At 44.1% G+C, this 16,089-nt stretch overlaps 1 protein-coding gene across 1 annotated transcript in view; it reads right to left on the bottom strand.

The window, feature by feature from the left end:
* The window catches only part of MAOB (monoamine oxidase B), a 117,732-nt gene that overhangs the window by 32,316 nt on the left and 69,327 nt on the right, over positions 1 to 16,089 (bottom strand). The window lies entirely within an intron of this gene.

The following is a 16,089-nucleotide window of genomic DNA, read 5'->3' as shown; positions in this document are numbered from 1 at the left end:
GCTGAGTTGCTTCACCTCTCTGTGCCTCAGTTTGCTCGCATGTAAAATGGAATGACAGTAACTACCTCATAGATGTGCTGGGAAAAGAAAGCGAGGTGACCCATGTATGGCAGTGAACAGGACCTGCTGGCATCGATTGCTGGCACGCAGTAAGTTCACAAGACATATCTGATTTCATTTCAGCAGTGTGACCTTGACCTTGGTCACACACACACAATGTCCTAAATTCCAAAACGATCTTTTGTACTTAGGTTTTGCCTTAGTCCTTTCGGGCTGCTATAACAAAAGACCATAGACGGGGGGTTTAAACAACAGAGATTTCTTTCTCAGAGTGCCGGAGGCTGGGAAGTTCAAGATCAAGGCACTGGCAGATTTGGCTTCTGGTGGGGGCCACTTCATGGTTCATAGATGGCTGTCTTCTCGCTGTGTTCTCTCATGGCAGGAGAGACAAGGGAGCTCCCTGGGGTCTATTTTATAAGGGCACTGAGCTCACTCATGAGGGCTCCAACCTCATGATCCAGTCACCTCCCAAAGGCCCCGGCCCCTCACACCATCACACTGTGGCTTAGGATTTCAACATATGAATTTCGGGGGGCCACATTCCATCTAGAGCAAGTTTCTTACCCTATTGTTAACCTCCTTCTTTTGACATCTGCCACTGAGCCCAGACCTGCTCTGACCTTTGCAGATCCCCACCAGCAGAGTAGTGCCAACCTCCGCCCCCCTCCCCACCCTACGCACCAAGGTACTCACACAAAGGAGGTGAGCGATGCAACTTCGAGAGCGTAGAAGCAAGTCAGGCTACCTACCCGGGGCAGAGTGCCTCCAAGACCGGCATCCAAAGACATCTCCCTGCATTCCTCAGTGTGGCAAAAGGGATCAGAAACTCTGCCCTCACCCGAAAAGTGTTCTTCACCTTTTCCCAGGGCAAGCCCCAGGAGTCAGACTGGGGTTCTCAAGTTTTGAAACAACCGTCTCCACGCTCCCAGGAGCGGCCATGGGCTGTTGGCACAGAGCCTGGTAGTGATAGAGCGGACACCAACTAATCAAATCTGCTGGGCTCTCACTCCTCTCCAAGTCATGGCTGGGGATTTCTGGCCGAACCAAAGTGTTTGTGCACACAAACACACACAAAATCCCCGAGTAACTAAATTGTTTGGCTGAATACTATTTTCTTCCCCTCCATCTTGGTCCTAAGGGTTTTTGTTTTTTTTTCCCCCGTGTAAGTGGTGACTATTCAACCTGCTTGTGCTTTTTTCTTTTTTTTAAAGATTTTACTTATTTATTTGAGAGAGAGAGCATAAGTGGGGAGAAGGGGGAGAGGGAGAAGCAGGCTCTCCGCTGAGCAGGGAGCCCAATGTGGGGCTCGATCCCAGGACTCTGGGATCATGATCTGAGCTGAAGGCAGATGCCTAACCGACCGAGTCACCCAGGCGTTCCTCAACCTGCTTGTGCTTTTATCTCTTTCTGTCAAGGTCACAAGTGTGTGTATAGGGAGGTGGGTGGGTAACATCTGGCAAATCATCATGAACCATCCACTGGCCATTAATTATATACTGGTGACTAATATCAAAATCCCTGTGATACAAATTAAGTAAGAATCATAGCAAGCGCCATGAGGAAGGGACACCGCCACAGGGATTCTGGGATTTGAGACCAAGGCACACCGCCCTGTGGGCTCTCTGGAAGAAACAGTGGAGGGAAGTTAGGGGCAAACAGATGATATGGAAAAGTCCAAGCTCTTTGGGGGTCACTTTAGGGAGGGCGGGTGCTTGTGGAGAGGTAAGACAGGGCTGAAAGGCATATGTCCCTGCTGGTGGGGAGAAGGTGAAGCCCAGGAGCCATGCTTGATGTGACACATCATATGTGTGTGTGTGTGTGTGTGTGTTTGAGCCACTAAAGAAATTTTAGATGACAAAGAAAACTATAAAGAAACAGTAAGTATTCATAATCCCACCAAGCAGAAATCTATTGTGGGTATTAACATTCCAGCTATGTTTTTTTTTTTTCATTTTTTCCTATATTTTATACATTCTATATTTGAGGCTCTATTGTACACACAATTATTGTCCTGCTAGTTTCCAGTCAGTATTGTATTCCAAACATTTCCCATGTCATTTAGTATTTACTCAATAAGCATTTCCCTTGATTATTACACAATATTCCATATATGCAGTTTCTCAAACTGTGATCCAAGGAACCCCTTAGGGTCCCTCAAGTACATTCAGGGAGTCTGTGAGGGTCTCCCTTTCCCCAGCACACATGCAGGAAGATCTTCTTTGTTTCTTTCAACCAAAACAACATACTGCAACAGACTGAATGCTAATGAGGATACAGGACTCCAGCTCTCTGTTATCAAGCCAGATGTGAAAAAGAGATGGAAAAATGTGAATCAATGCTACACACTCATTTTTTTTTTGTTTTAGAAATTACTTTTTTCGTACAAATATGCTATGTTAAATTGTCATCGGGTTATTATTGTTATTTTAGGTGAATTAATATTTTTAAAAAATACTCAGTTTTAATTTCTAACATGGTAAATATAGATAGAGTCACATGAACAAAAGCTACTTGAGGTTCTCAATAATTTTTAAGAACGTAAAAGTGTTTATACATAGCAAACAGGATGTGCTCACTAAATAGATGTTGTTGATGGTTCATGATAAACGTCCTGTCATTCATACAACCACTTCTTACCTATAAATCCACATCCACATTTTTGATTAATCGCCTTTGGATAAATTCTTAGAATCAAAATTCTTGGCCTGAAGATTTATGTTTGACTTTTTATTTTATTTTATATTTTTAAACATTAAAAATTTTTTTCATGGTTCTAAAAAAAATAAGTAAGACATTCCATCCAAGAAAAATAGAATGCACATTTTCCTCAAGTACACACAGAAGAATCCCCTGGTCAAATCACATAAAAAGCCACAAGACAGATACTACAAATTTAAGAAGACTGTAATCCTACCAAGTATATTTTCCAACCACAATGGTACAAAACTAAAGACCAACACTAAAACAGAACTGGAAAGCCTACAATGTAAATATTAAATATTTAATATGTAAATATTAAACAGCACACTACTGCCCAAGCAATGAGCCAAATAAGAAATCAAACAGCAAATCAAAATATGTCTCAAAGCAAAAGCAAAAGAAAAAACCTATGGGACGCAGGAAAAGCAGATGTTTGAGTGAAATCTATGCTATAAATGCTTGTATTAGGGAAAACAATTTAGGGACGCCTGGGTGGCTCAGTCAGTTAAGCGTCTGCCTTGGGCTTAGGTCATGATCCCGGGGTCCTGGGATCGAGCCCCACATCGGGCTCCCTGCTCAGCAAGGAGCCTCTTTCTCCCTCTGCCTGCCACCCCCCCTGCTTGTGCTCTCTCTCTCTGACAAAGAAAAAAAAAAAAACAAAAAAAAAAAAAAAAAAGGAAAACAGTTCAAATAAACACCTTAACATGACGCCACAAGGAACTAGAAAAAAAAAAAAACTTAGCTGAAATTCTGTAGAGGAAGGAAACAACAAAGAAAGATCAGAAATAAATGAAATAAAGACCAGAATAAACAGTAGCATAACGTTGAAAGTCATAACCAGTTTTTCCCAATAAATAAATAAATAAACAAAATTGGCAATGCTTTAACTACTAAGCAAAAAAAAAGAGAAAAGCCTCAAAAACCAAACTGAGAAATGGAAAACAAGACACCAGATAACCGCAGAAATAGAGTGTGATAACAGATTACTAGCAACAATTATATACTAACAGATTAGATCACTCAGAAAGAAAACCAGATCATTCCTAAAACCGCACAAGTTCCCAAGATTGAATCATCAATCTTGAATCCAAGAAATAGGTAGTTCTAGACCTGTAATGAGAATGAAAGTTGAACAAGGACTCAAAAATGTCCCAGCCCAGGGCGCCTGGGTGGCTCAGTTGGTTAAGCGACTGCCTTCGGCTCAGGTCATGATCCTGGAGTCCCGGGATCGAGTCCCGCATCGGGCTCCCTGCTCTGCGGGGAGCCTGCTTCTCCCTCTGACCCTCCCCCATCTCGTGCTCTTTCTCTCTGTCTCATTCTCTCTCTCAAATAAATAAATAAAATCTTAAAAAAAAAAAATGTCCCAGCCCAGAAAAGCCCAAGACCCCATGGTCTCATTGGTGAATTCCACCAAACATTTAAAAAAATAATAATTAATGACAATCTTTATCAGCATCTTACAAATAATGGAATAGAGGGAAGGCATTCAAAATCATTCTAGGTGGCCTGTGTTACCCTGCTACCAAAGCCAGATAAAAACAATATAGGGACAAGAAAGTCTAGTTTGTCCCATATAAGTATTGCTACTCGAATACTCTTGACCTCCTTGTGCGCAATAAATGTTTCTCCACACCCTCACTTTCAATCTGCAGGAGTCTTTGGATCCAAAATGAGTCTCTTGTAGGCAGCCTATGTTTGACTATGTAAAGCAGACTTCTTGAACACCAGCGACCGACTTGATGATCACACGACCTTATTTTGTAGCCCGTGAGCCTCAGCAGACTCAGTGAAAACATCTGATATCTGCCTGCTGGACTCCCCGGCTAGCGAGCAGGTGAGCGGCTCTCAGAACCCGGCTGGCTCGGTGACGCCCCCCTCACTCCCATCACCTCCAATGCTCCAGATAGCCTGCTCTTCTCCTGACTCTGGTTCTCTGGAGGCAAAGACCCCACATCCTGATTTCTGTCCCATCTAGGAAGTCCCTTTGCCATTTTATTCCCGGTCTCTGCCAGGAGAAACAGGTGGCCTGGCCCTTCTTAGATCCAGCTCCTCGAGAGCGACCTTTCCCTCTCAGGATGTCTTCTCTGCTGTTCATGGGAATCTTGCCCTTTCTCCCTGTGGGGAGCCGGAGCAGGCTGCCCAGCCCTCCAGAACTCAGTCATTTTTACGGCTATCGGCAAGGACGATGCTTAGGGCATAAACAAATTTGGAGGACCAAGCTTTATTTTCAATCTGTATTTCCAGTTTGGAAGAAAAGACATGGAAACTTGCCCATGGGGGATAAAGAAAGGAAGTCCTGTAAAGTCTACGTAGCAAATGGCTTTCTTCCTCTGTTCATGTGTTCACATTTTTTTTTTTTTTAAGAGGGAGAGAGCAAGCCGGGGGGGAGCCTGGGAGCCCAGGAAAGGACTGGAATTATCCATGTAGGGAGAAATGGCGAAGATGGGGGCCATGATGGCCAAGATAGTAGGCAAAGCCCCACAGGAAAAGTAATAACAAACAATGACGACACCAGCTAACACAGAGTGTGTACTCTGTTCAGGATGTGTTTGGTGCACTTCACATGTGCGGATTCATTGATCTGCACAACAACCCTTTCAGATGGCGAAACTGAGGCAGATGAAATAACGATCATCTGCTCAAGGTCTCATAACCAATAAGCAGCAGCAGGATCTAAATTCAGACACTCAAAGGCCAGTACTCTTGATCACGAAGAATCCCAGCCTCTTAACTGTAACTATGGAACATCCCGGGGCTAACAGTTTTCATTAAGTTATTTAATTTAATTCTCACAACAACCCAGCAAGTAAACTGCTAATTGTAAGTTTCATTTTACAGATGAGTTCTGAAGCACAGACAGGTTGAGTAACTTGTTCAAGGTCACACAGCTTGCATGCAGTGGGAAAAGAATTTAACCTCAGGTTCATGTATTCGGGGCTCAAGCTCTTACTTAGGTCTCTGCTCTAAAAGCCACTGCCCAATTGATTTAAAGAAGGTCTCTGGGGGCGCCTGGGTGGCTCAATCGTTAAGCGTCTGCCTTCGGCACAGGTCATGATCCCGGGGTCCTTAGATCGAGCCCCACATTGGGCTCCCTGCTCAGCGGGAAGCCTGCTTCTCCCTCTGCCTGCTGCTTCCCCAGCTTGTGCTCGCTCTCTGACAAATAAATATATAAATAAAATCTTAAAAAAAAAAAACAAAGAAGGTCTCTGGAAGGCCATTTAGATCTGGTAACCATTTGAGATTCTCAAACCAGGGGAACCTAGTGATGCGTTCAGTGACCAGCCAGATCTTTCCTGTGGTGGTCCCTCCCGTTCTCAGGCAAGGAACAGCCCAGCCCATCTCAAATGGCTGCCATGTCAGCTCATTCCCTCATTCATTCAACAAGTATTTCTTGAGCCCCTCCCACGTGCCTGTCCCCCTTCCAGCTCCAGGGGCAGAGTAGTGAGCCACCACAGACAACAGTCTCTGCTCTCCTGGGAGCTTAGAGTCTAGTAGGTGGAAACAAAATAAACTAACAACCCAGGCACTAAACAAAAGAAGTAAGACAATCACGACGTATATTAGAAGGTGTAAGAGCTATGAAGAAAAAGAGAGCTGGAAAGACAAGAGGAAGTGTTGGTGGTTTGGGGTTGATTGCAATTTTTTAAGAAGATTTTATATATTTATTTATTTGAGAGAGAGCACGAGCGGGGAGGGAGCAGAGGGAGAGGGAGAAGCAGGCTCCCCGCTGAGCAGAGAGCCAGACGTGGGGCTCCATCCCAGGACCCTGAGATCATGACCTGAGCCGAAGGCAGACGCTTAACCGACTGAGCCACCCAGCTGCCCCTGGGGTTGATTGCAATTTTAAATAAGGCGGTCAAGGAAGGCCTCCCTGAGAAGGTGACATTTGAGGGAAAGGGTAAGAGAGGACAGAGAGGGAACCACGCGACTATCTCGGGGAGGGGGGCGCAGCGCTTCCGGCAGAGGCCCCAGTGGTGTCCTGGGATGGGCCCTTGCTCACTGCACCAAATCCAGGCTCCCGTGCCCATTTCTCAAGGTGGCTGCCAAGGACATGGCCTCTGTGCTCTGGTCAGGGAGACAAGTTTCTCTGATCTCAGCAGCCCATCATCATCACTGCATTATTGCTGCTTCCTCTTTCGAAGGTCCTTTGCCTTCGGATCTCCATCAGTGCAAAGCTTGAACTACTCTCTATGTCCAGCTCCAGACACTTTTTTCGAGAAGACTTCCAAGATTCACCTCACCCCCAATCAGTGCACTACATTTAAAGTTCACTCCATTTTGAGCCCCTGCCATATTAGCTGGGACCTGCCCATGTTATCTTGATAGTATTCTCTAGGTGTTCCACATGGGTATCTCTTCTCTTTCCAGCCCCTTCGGGAAAGGATCAATCATTTGCATCCTCCCATAATATGTAAGAATGTTATCTATTTAATCAATGTTGGACAAGCTTTGGATGATTGGATGGATGAACGGACAGATAGGTGGGTGATTGGATGAACAGAGCTGCAGACTGAATGTGTGTGTGTGCCCCCCCCCCCGCAAATTCATAGGTTGAAACCTACCCTCCCATGTGGGATGGTATGAGGAGCCGGGGCTTTTGGGAAGTCATGGGGTCAGATGGGTTCTGCCCTCATGGATGAGCTCAGGGCCCTTATAATAAAAGAGACTCTGGAGAACTTCTGCCAAATGAGACACACAGAGAACACAGCGATATCAAATTTGCTGGCGCCTTGATCTTGAACTTCCCAGCCTCTAGAACTGTAAGAAATAAGCTTCTGTTATTTATAAGCCACCCAGTCTCTGGTATTCTATAATAGCAGCCTGAACTAAGGCAAATTGTGTAAAAATAAGAAGAGGAATTCTTTAGGGTCTGAGACCGAAGTCTGACTGTTTTCTAAACACAATCGAAATTAATTTTTTCTGAAAAAATTAAAGTGCTCAGAGTAGGAAGCTTAAGATTGTAACTCTCCCCCCCACCAAAGACCTAATCAGTATCTTTGTCCTCTTGATCTTCATCATTTGTTGTAATTACACCTGCCAATGGAGACAGACCCGGAGTTCCACAGGGGAGAGTGTCCAAAATTAGCTCATATATTTACCTCACAGACTCAGTGTGTGAGAAATATGCAGAGGTTTTGTTGTTGTTGCTGTTGTTTAAGATTTTATTTTTAAGTAATCTCTACACCTAACGTGGGACTTGAACTCACAACCTCGAGATCAAGAGTCACACACTCCACCGGACTGAGCCAGCCAGGTGCCCCCAGAAAGACATGAAGTTTTGTGCCCCTTAATCCTGAGCCACTTATATTGGCCATTTCCAGCCATATCACATTACAAACCATCAGGACACACCACTGATGCCAAGAGGTTGTTTCCAAAGCAGAATAATGCCCACAACTAAAATCGGTTTTCCCGTGCCAATTTTTTTCAGTCTTTGAATTAGTAGACACATTAAGTGTTTATTTGTTCAAATAACACAGGCATCTAAAATAACCCAACAAGCACCATCCCTTTATTTAGGGCATATAATTTCTGAACAACATATTACCCAACATGCACCAGCACTAGCGAAGTTCCAGAGTGCTCTGGCCTTGAATAATGTGCTTTTCAAAAATAGAGACAGCTACCCAGCGGCCTTAGCTTTTCCAGGAGAAATCTTGGCGCACATAAAAGGCTGCGCTATCACAATGCTAGGGATTATACGACAGCCAAAAACTTGAAGCAGGGGTTCTTGCCCTTCTCTGGGACAAGAGGCCCTCTGAAAATCTGCTGAACACCATGGAATCTCTCCAGTCAAGTGCACACATACAGACAATTCTGCAGAAAACACTGAGCGGGCTTGAAACTTATCTGCGGCTCCTTCCCCAAGAGTGCAGGAATTTGGGGGTAAAAAAGGGTCGGGACAATACCAAGGGTTGGTGAGATTCAGAAGCAACCAGAACTCTCACACCCGGCTAGTGGGAGTCTAACATAGTCTCACCACTTTGCAAAGCTGTTGGGCACTATTTACTAAAAGCTGCGTATGGTGCGTAGCTTACGACCCACTTCTGGATGCCCAAGGAAATGTTCTCCAAACGCTACGCAAGAATGTTAAATGTCCCTTAACGGTAGTATGGATGAAAAAAACTGAATTATATTCCCACAGTGGAGCACCATACAGCAAGGAGAATGATCTACAATTACCCGGAATGACACACTTACATTTCACAACACAAAATGACAAAAGCAGCCAGACCCGAAGATGACAGGCTTTACGATTCCACTTATATAAAGTTCGAAAACAGGCAAAACTAATCTACAAAAGTACTAGAATGCAGGAGAGCGGTTATCCTTGGGCATAGTGTCAGTAAGGGAGCATGAGGAGGCCTCCGAGGGCTGACCATGTTCTGTTTCTTGGTCTGAGTGCTCGCCTCATGGTTGTGTTCACTTTGTGGAAATTCATCAAGCTGGACATTTAGGTTGTTCTCCTTTTCTGTAGGTATGTCATACATCAGTAAAAATTTACGTACTCTGAATAGACGAGAAAACATCGAATTGTACACTTTAAGTGGGAGAACTGTATTGTATATGACTGCTATTTCAATGAAGTTGTTTTTAAAAAATTAATGGTTGATGTAACTTCTGAATTCAGGGTGAGGAAGGTTAGCAACCAGAAAAGGAGCCCTGGAATGTCTTTTTTTTTTTTTTAAAGGTTTTATTTATTTGACAGAGAGAGAGAGAGAGTGCGCGTGCGTGAGTAGGGGGAGCAGCAGAGGGAGAGGGAGAAGCAGACTCCCCGCTGAGCAGGGAGCCCGACGCGGGGCTCGATCCCGGGACTCTGGGATCATGACCCAAGCTGAAGGCAGACGCTTCACCGACTGAGCCATGCAGCCCTGGAAACATAAATTCATTGACTACTTGAGTAGAAAGGAACTTCAGGCTTTAATCTCGGCCCAGCCAGCACTGATCTACTGTCATGGAGAAAAGCTTCCTGCCCAAGCTGATGCATCATGGTGGCCTCCAGATCACTACTTAAGGGTCCCTTCCTTGGAAAGAAGAGTTCAGTATCCATACTGACCATAGGCGACTGACTTCTTTGGGGAGAGAAACAAGAGGAAGTGGTTTCAAAGGCGAGTTCCTTTTTGGAGTCCAGTTGTTATCGAGTGTAGACAGTTAGACATCAAGATGTATCTAGAATACAACCACGACTCACCTCCTTCACTGTTACCTCCCTGGTCCAAGCCACCATCAGCCCTGGCCTTGATTACTGCATTAACTTCCTGAACTCTCTCTCTGCTTTCAACTTTTGGCCCCCAGAGTCTCCCAGCAGCCAGAATGAGCTTTGTAACATATAACTAGAGCATGTCACTCTCCTGACCAAATTCTTCTAATGGCTTTCCACCACACTTACCAGAAATCCAAGGTCCTTACCATGGTCAACAAGACTTACATACTTCTCTTTCTTCATCTACCACCTTTATTTATTTATTTATTTGTTTATTTATTTATTTATTTTAGAGAGAGAGAGACTGTCTGTGAGTGGAGGGGAGAGGGGCAGAGAGGGGGAGAGAGAGAATCTTAAGGAGGCTCTATGCTCAGCAGAGAGCCAGAGTCCTGGGAGAGGGGCAGGGAGGGGGAGAGAGAGAATCTTAAGGAGGCTCTATGCTCAGCGGAGAGCCAGAGTCCTGGCTTGATCTCATGACCCTGAGATCATGACCTGTTCCGAAAATCAAGAGTCTGATGCTCAACCAACTGAGCCACCCAGGCGCCCCTAACCCTATTTTTAAATAACAGCTTTATGGAGATATCATTCACATACCATAAAATTCATCTTTTTTATTGTAGTAAAATATACATAACATAAAATTACAATTCTAACCTTCTTTAAGTATACAGTTCAGTGCCATTAAGTACACTCACGATGTTGTGCAACCATCCCCACTATCCATTTTCAAAACATTTTCATCATCCCAAAGAGAAACTTCATACCCATTGAATACTAACTCTACATTTTCCCCTCCCATTAAGTTCTGGTAATCTCTATCCCACTTTCTGTCTTTATGAATTTGCCTATTCTAGATAACTCTATAAGTGGATTTTGTGTCTTAATTTATTTCAATTAGCCTAGTGTTTTCCAGGTGCATCCATGTTGTAGCATGTATCAGAATTTCCTTCCTTTTTAAGGCTCTTTTTTAAGAGCCATTCTGTGAGTCAGGTGGGAAAGGTTCTGTAACAGTCCATTTTATGGATAGACCGCATTTTATTTATACATTCATCTGTTGATGGACATTTGGGTCGTTTTCACTTTTTGGCTATTAGAGTAATGCTCTGTGAACATTTGTGCATTGATCCATTTTACAGATGAGGAGAGTGAGTCCTAGGATAAATGACCTTCCCAGGATCGCAGAGTTAACGAGGGGTGTTCATATTCAGGTGAGCTTAAAGTCAAGCTAGTTCCCCTACTCATGACATCTCTCATGCAGCAGGAGATCCAAGATCTGGATGGTCACCGATGCACAAAAATGGCAGGCAACAACATGGCCCCCCTCATCACCATTCCACTCTGTTGGCTTATATGTAATTTAACTTTAAAAGCCCTAGGCAGAGAGACAAAGCAAAGGATAACTACCAAATTAGAACTAACGCTATATTTAGCCAAATGATGAAGAGAATCAAAATTGTCTCACTGATAGGCTTGGATGGGCCCAAGAAAAATCTCTAGGCGTCGCAATTTTAAGTACCCCTGACACTTGGGCAATTTCTTCTTTCACTTGGTAAAAATGTATTCACTACAAGGTATGAAACAGCCACCGCATAGTGCTCTGAAGAGACAGAAATGAAATAAGACACAGTCCCAGCCTCAAGGAGTTCCAAAGTCTAGTTGGAGGGGCAGGTTCGTGGAAGCAGAGAATTACTGCACCATGATTATAACGTGGCACATGGCTGGCCTCATGGCATCACCTGGCTACATGGCTGCATACTGTAAAGGCCCCTGATGGAACCCTGAGTCTTTGAGGAAAGTGAGCTATTTCATGGTGAGCGCAGTTAGCAGGATTCATGACTGCATCTATCTTATCCCCGACACCCTTATGCTTCTCTCCCCAGGGCCATTCTCTTTGCCAAATGGCAAGCTCTACAGAAGTCCCAATCAGTAAAGCTTGGCCTAGAATTACTGAAGGTAAGAGAGGTCTACCCAGTGGTCCATGTGGTGGATGCTGTGATAAGCTTGCCCATATCCCCATTCAGAAGCAAGGGAGTTATTTCTTCAGCTGCTAACATTATTCCTGGCAGGCAGCCCTTGGTTCTTAGCCCCCTTCAGAGATTACCCCAGCTGCAAAAAATCCACTTGTCCAAGGTTAGGCCACCTTCTCTGGGGAGCTCACTTCCAATAACTGAATGATATGAGGGTATCAAGTCCTTGTCCTTCTGCCCCACTCAGAACAGCTCTGGAGGGTCGTCCCATCTTCGGAATTCCTTCCAGGGTTGGCTGAGGCTTCCATTGAAACTACATCACAGTTTGACTTCCTCTGATGGCTCTTCCCTTCCTATCCAAGCTGTTGATCCCCAGTGCACTCCCTCATCATGCTAATCTCATGAAAAACGTCTAGAACCAAGCACAGTGGGACCTGATTTGAGAAGAGGGGTTTTCTGGAAGTAGGATTAGTGGGGAGGTCCCAATCATCTTCTCCATTATCCTCACCAGAGACTTGCTGCAGGAAATGGGCAATATAGTGACAACGGCCACAAACGTACTCAGATAGGTTTACAGACCGAAAGGGGGAAACTGAGAGCAGAAAGTTTGTGACGAGGCAAAGCTCACTTCTACATCACAGGTCATAGTTTAAAAATCCCATTAATGTCCACGTGAAGGTTTGTGCCAGGAGCAAGAGTTAAATTTCCCATCTTAAAAATGTTTGCAAGGCTACTGGGTATTTACCCCAAAGATACAAAAGTGGGGATCTGAAAGGGTACGTGCACCCCGATATTTATAGCAGCAATGCCCACAATAGCCAAACTGTGGAAAGAGCCAAGATGTCCATCAACAGATGAATGGATAAAGAAGATGTGGTATATATATACAATGGAATATTATGCAGCCGTCAAAAGGAATGAGATCTTGCCATTTGCAACGACGTGGATGGAACTGGAGGGTATTATGTTGAGCAAAATAAGTCAAACAGAGAAAGACATGTATCATATGACCTCACTGATATGAGGAATTCTTAATCGCAGGAAACAAACTGAGGGTTGCTGGAGTGGGGGGTGGGGTGGGAGGGATGGGGTGGCTGGGTGATAGACACTGGGGAGGGTATGTGCTCTGGTAAGCACTGTGAATTGTGCAAGACTACTGAATCTCAGATCTGTACCTCTGAAACAAATAATGCAATATATGTTAAGAAAAAAAAAAAAGGAGAAGAAGAAGGTAGCAGGAGGGGAAGAATGAAGGGGGGGATTCGGAGGGGAAGACAAACCATGAGAGACGATGGACTCTGAAAAACAAACTGAGGGTTCTAGAGGGAAGGGGGATGGGAGGATGGGTTAGCCTGGTGATGGGTATTGAGGAGGGCACGTTCTGCATGGAGCACTGGGTGTTATGCACAAACAATGAATCATGGAACACTACATCTAAAACTAATGATGTAATGTATGGGGATTAACATAAGAATAAAAAAAATGTTTGCAAGGAATTAAAAAAAAAAAAAACTAAGAAAACTCCTACGACATGTTTTGAGTTATTTAGGAAAGAACCTTGGAGTTAAAATCCACATGATCTCCAAATTCCCATGAATCTTAAACAAGTCTCAATATTGAAATCTTCTCTTCTATGCATTTTATTTTATTTATTTTTTATTTTTTTTTAAAGATTTTATTTATTTATTTGAGAGAGAGAGAATGAGAGAGAACACATGAGAGGGGGGAGGGTCAGAGGGAGAAGCAGACTCCCTGCCGAGCAGGGAGCCCGATGCGGGACTCGATCCCAGGACTCCAGGATCATGACCTGAGCTGAAGGCAGTCGCTTAACCAACTGAGCCACCCAGGCGCCCTCTTCTATGCATTTTTAATATGCTCTGCTAGCTGCATTAGCTTACGTGTAATCTTAAATTAGAGAACAGGTCACTTTTAGTCTCATTAAAAGACTTCATAGATCCTCCATAAATCATTTACATAGAAGGTAGTTTTCCCAGCTCTAATATTCTAGTATAACTAAGAAATCTAATGTGGTTTTTCACAGACAAAAACATAAAGTGCTTGTAAAAATAGCGATTATTCAAGAGTTGTAAAATTCCATGCCCGTATAGATATGTTATGGCTTGGAAAATTGTACTACAGAAGTGTGGTGTTGTGATAATATATATTTGGTCTTTGTCCTCGATGCTTGGCCTATAAGACCTTTGGAATTTCCTGAGTGATAAGGGTGAAAAGAGGGTCTTTTGTTATTCATAAAAGCCCCTTTTAAACCAAATCTTAAGTTATGCTAAGGAAGTGACTCTTGGTGGGAGCTGATTGCCAGAGGAACAAACCACATGATTAGAAGCTTGGAACTTTGTGTCCCTGGAACTGTGGGGAGTGGAGAGAGTCTGGAGATTGATCTAATCACCAATGGTCAATGATTTAATCAATCGTGCCTATGTAATGAAGCCTCCACAAAAATCCCTAAACAAGGGAGTTCAGAGAGTTTCCGGGTTGGTGAACAAAGACACATCCGTGTACTGGGAGGGTGGCCCACCTCAAACTCCACAGGGACGGAAGCTCCAGTACTCACGACCCTTCGGGACTTTGCCCGATGTACCTATTCATCTGGCTGTTCATCTGTATCCTTTATCACGACCAACCAGTATTGGTAAGTAAACTGTTTTCTCTGAGTTCTATGAGCCATTCTAGCAAATTACCATACCTGAGGAGGGGGTTGTGGGAACCTCCGACTTATAGCTGGTCAGTCAGAAGTACAGAAGGCCCGGGACCTGCGACTGGCCTCTGAAGTGGGGGCAATTTTGTGGGGTTGAGCCCTTAATTTGTGGGGTCTATGCCAACTCTGGGTAATTAGTGTTAGAATTAAATTGAATTGTAGTATACCCAGTTGGTATCTGGAGAGTTAAAGAATTGGTTGGTGTGTGGAAAAAAAAAAATCCCCACATATTTGGTGTCAGAAGTGTCATGAGTAACAAATAGTTCACGGTAAGAGGTAACGTGATTTTTCAGTTAATTGAATTACAGGACAGTAAAGAAAGAAAACCAAATACAATAGCCTTAGCAAACGAGGGATATTTGGCTTAGCCACAATTATTGCAAAGCCTTATTTTAGAATATTCAAACACCAGAAATCACTTGGAAAAGATCCATTTTTGTCCCCACATATGTGCGATCAGAGTTAAGAGCACAGCCTGTGATGTTCACCATGCCACGAGGTAACCACATGAACTTAGGCAAGTGACTTCAATCGTATGCACCTGGGGAACCCAAGTGCAGGCCACGCCGAGATGAGCCACTTTGGCATGAACACTATTTTGAGTTAAAAGCAATCCAAACCCAGCTGACTCAGGAAAAGCTCTTTACCTCCACCTCAGCTGCCTGCCTCACCAGGAAGAGAGCTATTAACAGAGACTCCCTTTTACCTAAGAAACTTAGCTGCATCATAGGGGAACCTTGTTTTTCCAAACATCTCCTTTCCCCTTCTTCTTAATGGTCTTTCTCCTGTTTGTATCCTCAGACCCCTACCCCTCTCCTCAGCTCATAGAAGCTTCATGTTGCCTTGCTGGCTTTGGAATTTCCATGTTTGTGTGGATTCCCCTTAAGTACATATGCTATTAAATGTGATTTTCTCCTGTTAATCTGTCTCACGTCAATTTGATTCTTAGTCCAGCTAAAAGGACCTTGAAGGGCAGAGGAAATTTTGCCTTCCCAACACACCTTTCTATAATGTGGATGTAAACAGAACCAATGGCATGGTGTCATGACCAGCAGTGAGTGAGATGATGCATATGCATCTCTTAACAGAGTGCCCTGCACACAGTAAATGTGTAAATACTGATGAATATCATCACTACTGTCCCTACAATTTCCCTTCCACGAAAGGTATTGCGAACTGTCATATCTTGAGCCTCCCATGAAGGAGGCTCTCCAGATCCTCCATGGGAATCCCACTGTGTGAGTGGCAGATGACTTTGTAGCAGGAGACAAAAAGCTTCCTGCCCTTATAGCATCACTCAGCATGCTGGGATTTACCAGCAGAAAAATCCATCTCTGATTGCTCATCTCAGCACCCTCCTGTCAGGGAAGGTGCTCATCCAGTCACCTTCTCTATCAAGCCCTCTCTGAACCTCCAGGACTGGACCCTGAACACCAGCCTCA

The sequence above is a fragment of the Neomonachus schauinslandi genome, chromosome X, assembly GCF_002201575.2.
Source record: "Neomonachus schauinslandi chromosome X, ASM220157v2, whole genome shotgun sequence".
In the NCBI taxonomy this organism is placed as follows: domain Eukaryota; kingdom Metazoa; phylum Chordata; class Mammalia; order Carnivora; family Phocidae; genus Neomonachus; species Neomonachus schauinslandi.
The sequence above is the reverse complement of the archived record's forward strand: the minus strand, read 5'-3'. Positions and strand labels throughout refer to the sequence as shown.